Raw genomic sequence first — 9400 nt, 5'->3', positions numbered from 1 at the left:
ATTGAGGCTGAAGAAGATTGTAGCCAGGGAGCAGTTGGGACGTAAACAGATCAAAGGGCCACCAGAACCCGAGCACTCAGCTGTTCTCCTGAGCTTCCCCTCCACAAGCTTTACTTGGAAGAAGGCGTGTACAAAACCAAGTGGCAGCTCTACCCCCACCTACCCATCAGCAGCCGCATCCTTCTCGCTGGTCTGCACCCAGCACTCCTACTCCAAAGGAAAACCCATTTGTTTGTCCGCCTACCCGGCTTACACACCCTCTCAGCCACCCACCTTAGTGGGTGTAGGGAAAGAGATGATGAGCCCAGACTGATCCGAGCCCGTGTTCCATACCCGTCTCAGCCTGGGGGCTGTTTAGAACCAGGGGTCTGCCCAAACTGCAGAATGACACGAAGGTCTGAGTTGCTTCAGATTAGAAGTCAATAGATGTTCTCTCATCATCTGCAGGCGCTAGACCCCAACACTGTAGTTCCTAACACTGGAACTACTGGAAAAATGGCTACCCCAACCCATGTGAAAAGCTTGTCTCTTTTCCCTTTTAAGACTTGATTGACTCAGGAGACATTAGTCAGGGAAGCAAGAGTTAGAAGAGAGTAAGAACGAAATGGACATTCTGGGGACAGCAGCTGACGTGGCTGAGGCTGGGAGGACCCCAGTGTGTGTTTACAGTATTTAAGTGGTGGGCCCTGGAGCCAGGCAGCATGGGGTCACCTTACTACCCCCATACCTGCTTTGTGACCTTGGCCAAGAAGCTTAATCTCCCTTAGTCTGAATTCCCTAATCAGCTTAATAGAAACACAGCAGTACCTAATTTATCATGCCAAGGTAAGTTGAGACGAAGTGTGGTATTAGTAAGACCACTGTCATCATCAAGTTCTGTGATGAGGATGCAGTGTTTTCCCAAGTACCCCTGCCCTCATCTCCCTTTCACCCACGAGCCCAGCATGTTGGTACAGGTAGAGAAAAGGTAAAGGAGCACTGTGGGATAGAAGAAGCTACTGGCCCAGAAGGGACAAATATTTGGAACCCAATAGTGAGGATTTCCTCTCAAGTTATGAGTTGAATCTATCCCTAGCTAAAGATATTAATATTAGGATAACTCTGTGGAGGGTGAGGAAAGCCAGCTTCATGGAGAGGCGTTCCCCAAATGGTCTCTTATACCCTGTTTACCTCAGTCCCAAGCAAGATATTTAGGAACCAACAGAAGTCAGACTCCATCATTACAGGCCAGTAACCTTGTCAAACTGCTGAACTTTTGCAACCTTACACTCCATCATCAGTGAATCTTACACACCTTACAGAACTGTGGGTTTGGAATGACTGGCACTTGCAAAGGATAAAGGACTCCACAAACATATGATTTATTTTTTCCCATTAACAACAGCTCTGGTGATTCCCAGTTGCATTTGGAGACGGGAATCACTGTTGAGAGAGGAAAACAATGAAGCTGACGACTTCTAAATCATCCTGCAAGAACTGCACTACAGAATTATGGAATCTTAACATCTGTTGCACGGGATTTTAAAGTAACTACCTCTTCTGAACTCCCTCCCAGCTTACCCAGCTTCTCTGAGTGTGGCTCCAGAACCTGCTTCCTGTTTGTTACTTCTCCATCATGCATGTTAGGCTGGAGTCTCTGCCATTGTCTCCTGACTCTCTTCTATAATGGCCTGACTCCTGGGATCCCTGGGTCCCAAAGAAACTTATTAGTATCAAACCGTGCTTGCCCCACCCTTGCGTCTGCATTTTTCTAAACCCTGAGACAGAACTCTGGGTTCACTCTAAGTCTGATCTTCTCAGGAAAGTTTTCCCCAACCATTAAAGCCCACACTAATATCTCCCTTCTCTATCTTTTGCAAGATCTGGCCTTCTACAATAGTTATCAGAGTCAAATACTGTGGCATCTGGCCACCGCTATTAGATGTTGTCCAATGACCACTTCCATATATACCAACCTTCTCTTCTCAGGTGGGCTTTAAACTCCATGATAGCAAGCATTGTGTTGACCCACCCAGGAAATACTTAATCTATTACATCATTAATGCATTCCTTCTAAAAATATTTACTGGGTAACTACCATGTGCAACGCTCTGAGCCACGTATTTCTCTTTGCCTGCCCTCAAAGTGCTTATAGTCTAGCCGGCAGACATGCAACTAAACAAGCTCCTACCAAGCATTACAAATGTCCTCACAGGGGATTTAAAGATGTGATAAGAGTGCATATCAAGGACACCTTTATCTGTCAGGTCAGAGGAGACATGTTTTATTTTGTTTTGTTTTGTATTTTAAGGAAATTCAAGCGAATCTGAGGAGTTTTCCAGAAAAAGAAAATAAAAGTATCTAGAGAGGAAATAGTATACGGAAAAACTCAGGTGAGAGAGCCCGGAGCTTTTTAAAAATAAAGGAAATTCAGTGTGGCTGAGGTATAGTGCATGCTCTGGGAGGAGGGTAGAAGATGGGGGTCATTGGGAAGGAGGAAGGCGAGTGGTACAGTCTGGTGATTCCTCAAAAAAGTTAAACGTACAATTGCCATATGATCCAGCAATTCCACCCCTTGTGTTTACCAAAAACAAACAAATAAACAGAAGTTATAAAAAAAAAATACTTGTATATGAATGTTCATAGCAGCACTATTCACAATAGACCCAATGTGGAAACTGCCATCATCTGATGACTGGATAAAGAGAATGTGATATATCCATACAATGGAATAGTATTCAGCAATAAAGTACTGATACATACACAATATGGATAAACCTTGAAAACATTATGCCAATTAAAAGAAGCCAATCACAAAAGCCACATATTATATGATTCTATTTATATGAAATATCAAGACGAGGCAAATCTATAGAGACATAAATGGATTGGTGATTTCTCGGGAAAAATGGGTAGTGATTGTTAATGGGATTTGGGGGGGTGGGTGATGAAAACGTTCTAAAATTAATTATGATGATGGTTGCACAATTCTGTGAATACATAAAAAATAGTTAATTGTATATTTTAAATGGGTGAATGGTATAGTATGTGAATTGTATGTTAACAAATCTCTAATAAAAACCAAGTCTTTTTCATTGGGAAATTTGTATGTAGATTGTATTAAATATATGTATATTAATGTTAAATTTCTTAAGTGTGATAATGTAACTATGTATGAAAATGTTCTTGTTTCTAGGAGATCCTGAATGCGGAATATAGTGGCTATGTGTTTTGATGTCTGAAAATTATCTCAAATATGTCAGCCATTTTATTTCTTTTTTAAGTTTTTATTTTAATTCCAGTTAGTTAACATACAGTGTTATAGTAGCTTCAGGTGCACAACATAGTGATTCAACACAGATCAGTCATTTTAAAAAGAAGAAGGAAGGAAAGGAAAAGGAAAGAGAGACGGCCTAAAGGTGTGGTACGAGAGAATTACAAAGCAGGGGCTAAGACTCCCCAGGAACCGAAGCACCGGTCCCCTGGCTCTAGCGTATTTTGCAATTTGTCTGATAACAGTGAGCACATACAACATGGTGTTTGGCATCTGGACAGGTCACGCACCTGCAGTGTATTCCATACTGGGTCAGGAGTATGTCTGGCACCAGACAAAACATTCTTATCTCTGGCTTGGTACCCATATGATGTCCTCCTGGAGGGGATGAGCAGTCCCTGCGGCTTTCCACCTGGGAATGAAACTGCTTTCAGTTCCTTGCTGCTCTGTCCTTTTCCTTCAGGACATTCTTACGGTGCCCCCGGCTTCTTGTTTTCCAACAGAAAAGAAAAAAGAGAGGTGGGGGGAGGGAATGAGGAAGAGAGAGTTTGATATTGGATGTAAATATGAACAAATGAAATATGAACAGATTTGAGCAATGGATGGAGTATAAGAAAAATAAACTAATTTGAAATTAAGCCTGGAGCTTTTGTTTTGAATGTCACAGGTGTAATGACATAGGATTTCATCTTTAAAATCTCTATCCTTGCATCTTGTTATAAAAATAGAAATTTAAAAAATAAAATAGAAATTCAATCATTTATAAATTTATCAATTATGTTTATTCTTTTTATTATGAATCAGCAGTTATTTAGTAAAATTATAACACAACATGTGTTTTTACCATGCTTTAGGACACAAGATGAGGTTGAGACTTGGAACAAGTATATATGGTAGACTAACTATATATGTGTGTTTTTCAATGTTTATTCATTTATTTTTGAGAGAGAGAAAGCAGACACAGCAGGGGAGGGGCAGAGAGAGAGAGGATGAAAGAGAATTCCAAGCAGTCTCCAGGCCATCAGCGCAGAGCCCGACCAAGGGCTCATGAACTGTGAGATCATGACCTGAGCTGAAACCAAGAGTCAGCCACTCAACCAACCAAGCCACCCAGGCTCCCCTGTATGTTTGTTTGTTTGCTTTTTAAAGAAAAATCAAGATCTGAAACAAACTTGACAAATATTTGAAAATGCGTAATGTTGGCACAGAGTTGGTCACTGTATTATCCTTTATAATTTTCAATATAATTGAATATTTTCATACTCATACTGTTTGTTCTTTATGAATTTTCTGTTAATATTTTTTATTTATTAAGTTTTTCTTTTAATTCCAGTAGAGTTAACATACAGTGTTATATTAGTTTCAGGTATATAATATAGATTCAACAATTTCATACATCACCCAGTGCACATCATGACAAGTACACTCCTTAATCCCCATCACCTATTTCCCCCATCCCTCTGTTCACCATCAGTTTATTCTCTATAGTTAAGAGACTGAATAATATTCCATTGTGTTTATACACCACATCTTCTTTATCCATTCATCTATCAATGGACACTTGGGTTGCCTCCATATCTTGGCTCTTGTAAATAATGCTGCTTTAAACAAAGGTACGTGTGTATCCCTTTGAATTAGTGTTTTGTATTTTGGGGGTAAATACCCAGTACTGAAATTACTGGATCATAGAATACTTCTATTTTTATCTTTTTGAGGAACACTGATCTTGTTTTCCAGAGTGGCTGTACCAGTTTGCATTCCCACTAACAGTGCACAAATGTGGGGGCACTGGGTGGCTCCGTCGGTTAAGTGTCCGACTTTCGGCTCAGGTCATGATCTCACAGTTTGTGGGTTTGAGCCCCATGTCAGGCTCTGTGCTGACAGCTCGGAGCCTAGAGCCCGCTTCAGATTCTGTGTCTCCCTCTCTCTCTTCCCTCCCCAGGTCATGCTCTCTCTGTCTGTCAAAATAAATAAACATTAAAAATTAAAAAAAAAAACAACAGTGCACAAATGTGCCTCTTTCTCCACACCCTCACCAACTCTTGTTGTTTCTTGTGTTTCTGATTTTAGCCATTCTTACAGGTGTGAGGTGATATCTCATTGTAGTTTCAATTAGCATTTCCCTCATGATGAGTGATGTTGACCATCTTTGCATGTGTCTGTTAGCCACCTGTACGTCTTCTTTGGAGAAATGTCTGTTCACATCTTCTGCCCATTTTTTAACTGGATTATTTGCATTTTTGTTTTATGGGGATCTTTTGGATCATCTGTTTCTTGGGTGTTGAGTTGTATCAACTCTTTATATATTTTGGATACTAACCCTCTGTCAGGTATGTCACTTGCAAATATCTTCCCCCATTTAGTTTTGTTGATTGTTTCCTTCACTGTGCAGAAGCTTTTATTTTAAAGTAGTCCCAATAGTTTATTTTTTATTTTATTATCCTAGCCTCAGGAGGCATATTGCAGAAAAACATTGCTATGGCAGATGTCAGAGAAATTACTGCCCATGCTCTCTTCTAGGATTTTTATGGATTCAGGTCTCACATTGAGATCTTTACTTGATGTTGAATTTATTTTCGGGCATGATGTATGAAAGTGGTCCAGTTTCATTCTTTTGCATATTGCCATCCAGTTTTCCCAATACCATTTGTGGGAAAAGACTGTATGTATTTTTCCCATTGTATATTACTTCCTCTTTTATTGAAGATTAATTGACTATATAATTGTGGGTTTATTTATAGGTTTTCTGTTCTATTCCATTGACTTGACTACCTATTTTTGTGCTAATACTATATACTGTTTTGATCACTACAGCTTTGTAATATAACTCGAAATCTAGAATTGTGATGCCTCCAGTTTTATTTTCCTTTTTCAAGATTGCTTTGGTTATTTGAGGTATTCAGTTTATTTTATTCTTATATTACTTGTAGGTGTTCTTTGTATATTCTGAATTTTAATATTGTGTCTGTTAGACATGTAACTCTGTCACGTCTCTTTCAAGTTTGTTTGTGTTATCTTTTCTCCTAGATAAGCTTATTTTTATGTGGTCAAATATGTCAAACACACATCAATATAAACTTGTCAGTTTCCACTAAAATAATTCCTTTGAGAATTTGATTTAGATTGTATTGAATGTATATGAGGAGAACTGATATTGTTAAAATATTGACATTTCAAAACTCATCAAAAGGCACAATTTTAAATGGATTGATTTTAGTGTATAAAATTTACTCCTCAAAATCCGTTTAAAATGAGGCATCTTGGGTCACTGTAAATGTCCACTTATTGTGGTATTCTTTTATATCTTTCAGTAAAGTTTTAAAGTTTTCTTCTTATGTTCTTGCACATAATCCCCATTGCTACTGAGAACAGGGTCTATTTTTCATTGTCTTTTTTAATGGAATTTTTGTTACAGATGGAAGTACATTAATTTAATCTTTTTCTTGCCACTATATATTTGTTGTATGATGGCAATGAGATTTCAGAATTTATCCAGTATAGCAACTAGTGTTACCTTAGCTAGCTACCTCATGAATATAATAAAATATTTCAAGAAATGAAATATTAAATGATAATGTATAATGCAAGATTATATAAACTATAATCGACTTTTATGAACATATATACATATACATAGGTGGCTGTTAAGGTAACTGGGTAGAAGGTGACATCAGAAATCAAGACGTAGAATAAAGGACAAAGAGCAGACCTGAGGGAACATAAAGAGTTTAATATAGCATGTTGAGCTTGAAGTGTTCATAAACCCTCAAGTAGAGACATCCAATGGATAGATGAGAATAATGGTCTGGAACTCTTGAGAAGAGTCTTGGCTTCAGATAGAGATGTGGAAGTCACCAGAACATACCTGGGGATCAAAGTGGTGGGTTTGGATGCCATAACTTAAGGGGACAGCTGAGGATACATATGGACCAAGGTTGGAAAACTAGTCCATACCATAAATGACTAAGAGAGGTTTGTTTTGTCTTGTTTTTAATGGCTGCTCCCCTTCTTTCTAAAGTGAAAGAAATAGAGAAGAAATTATAGAATTACTTAGTCTGGGATCTTACATAGATTCCACCGTGCACACTGGTGACTTGACAAGTAATTGAATGCCATATTTTTCAGTCTGTGAAACAGTAATAATCTACCCCAATCCTTGAAATTGTCATAGGGTGATGGTAGTGTAAACATACAGATATAAAGTTCTTTTATAAGGTCCAAAATATCAAACAGAAAAGAGGTATCCTTAAACTCTGAATTTGTCTACCAGCTTCCAGCTTTCTTTCGCCATTCCTGGGGAAATCAGTTTTAGGTCCCCTGGGTATTAGTTATTCCCAGGTAAAGACAAATACATTCCTGTAGCAAAGGGCTAGAAAACTCCATTTCAGGTCAGGCCAGGTCAGAAAACAGAGTAGACATGAAAATAAGTAAGAGGGGAAAAGGTTTAAGAGATAAAATGATGTGAATCTTGTGCAGAGAGAGGTAAGTAGGAGACGTTTAGAGGGAAGCTGGGAGGTGGATATGGTGGAGCTTATTTAGTACTTGACCTAAGATATAGAGAATTATTTTTAAATTATACCATAATCAAAGCAGAGTTCAGGCTTAAAAAAAACATAGTGTCCTATGATAAATTAGTTAAAGACTATAAGGCATGAAGATCATTTAAAACAGGAGTTTTTAAACTACACTTTTTCAGGATCACTGGGGAAACACAAAGAGAAGGCTTAGCCAGCAGGTCACCAAGACCTCTCTTCCCTCCTTCAACTATACACCTCCACTTCATCTCTTTTACATATTGAATAATTATTTAGTATGTGATTTTGGCAGAAAGTTTCCATGGTAAGGGAAAAAATTCTGGGATAATATTCCAATATTATTATACCTACTAGATAGAAATATGTAAAAATACCAAATGTTACCATCATACAGAGAAGGGAATTTTCTTTCCACAAAAGACTCTTCCCAGGGCTCCCTTCATGTCTCTGTTCCTCAGGCTGTAGATGAAGGGATTCAGCATGGGGGTGACCACAGTGTACATCACGGCCATGACAGTCTCCTTAACAGCAGAATTATTAGCTGATGGGGACAAGCAGAGACTGATAACTGTCCCATAGAAGAGAGACACCACGGAGAGGTGGGAGCCACAGGTGGAGAAGGCCTTGCGGATGCCCCTGGCAGAAGGGACCCTGAGGATGGAGGACACAATCCGTGCATAAGACATGACAATGAGTAGGAATGGGATGACGAGAATGAGCCCTGTCATGATAAATATCACCAACTCACTGATTCGAGTGTCAGAGCAGGCCAGCTTCAGCAGAGTAGACACGTCACAGAAAAAGTGGGGGATTATGTTGTCGGCACAGAAGGACAGCTTGGCCATGAGCAGGGTGTGCAACATGGCATGGGCAGCAGTCAGAACCCAGCACAGCACCACCAAGGAGAGACAGAGCTTGGGGCTCATGATGGTGGTGTAGTGCAGGGGGAAACAGATGGCCATATAGCGGTCATAGGCCATGGCCACCAGGAGGAAGCTCTCCAGGTCTCCAAAAAATAGGAAGAAGTACATCTGGGTCAGGCAGCCGGCATAGGGGATGGACGGGACCTGGCTCTGCATGTTCTGCAGCAGATTGGGCATTGTGACAGAGAAGAAGCAGAGGTCAGAGAAGGACAAGTTACTGAGAAACAAATACATGGGCGTGTGGAGGCGGGAGTCCAGGCGAATGAGAACGATGATGAGCAGGTTCCCCAGGATGGTGGTAACATACATGAGCAGGAACAGGGCATAGAACTGGTCTCGCAGCTCTGACTTGATGGGCAGGCCAGGAGGAGGAATTCTAAGACAACAGTTTTGATTCTTTCCTGTCATGCTCTGTCTTCAGCATTTTAGGAAGAAATTATAGTGTCCGTTAAAACCTGAATTTAGGGGCGCCTGGGTGGCGCAGTCGGTTAAGCGTCCAACTTCAGCCAGGTCACGATCTCGCGGTCCGTGAGTTCGAGCCCCGTGTCGGGCTCTGGGCTGATGGCTCAGAGCCTGGAGCCTGTTTCCGATTCTGTGTCTCCCTCTCTCTCTGCCCCTCCCCCGTTCATGCTCTGTCTCTCTCTGTCCCAAAAATAAATAAACGTGGAAAAAAAAAATTAAAAAAAAAA

General features: G+C 40.1%; 1 pseudogene; it reads right to left on the bottom strand.

Moving 5' to 3' along the window:
* Nucleotides 1-338: 338 nt before the first annotated feature.
* Nucleotides 339-9068, bottom strand: LOC115501350 (annotated as a pseudogene).
* Between the last annotated feature and the right edge of the window lie 332 nt (nt 9069-9400).

The sequence above is a fragment of the Lynx canadensis genome, chromosome E1, assembly GCF_007474595.2.
Source record: "Lynx canadensis isolate LIC74 chromosome E1, mLynCan4.pri.v2, whole genome shotgun sequence".
Classification (NCBI taxonomy): Eukaryota; Metazoa; Chordata; class Mammalia; order Carnivora; family Felidae; genus Lynx; species Lynx canadensis.
The sequence above is the reverse complement of the archived record's forward strand: the minus strand, read 5'-3'. Positions and strand labels throughout refer to the sequence as shown.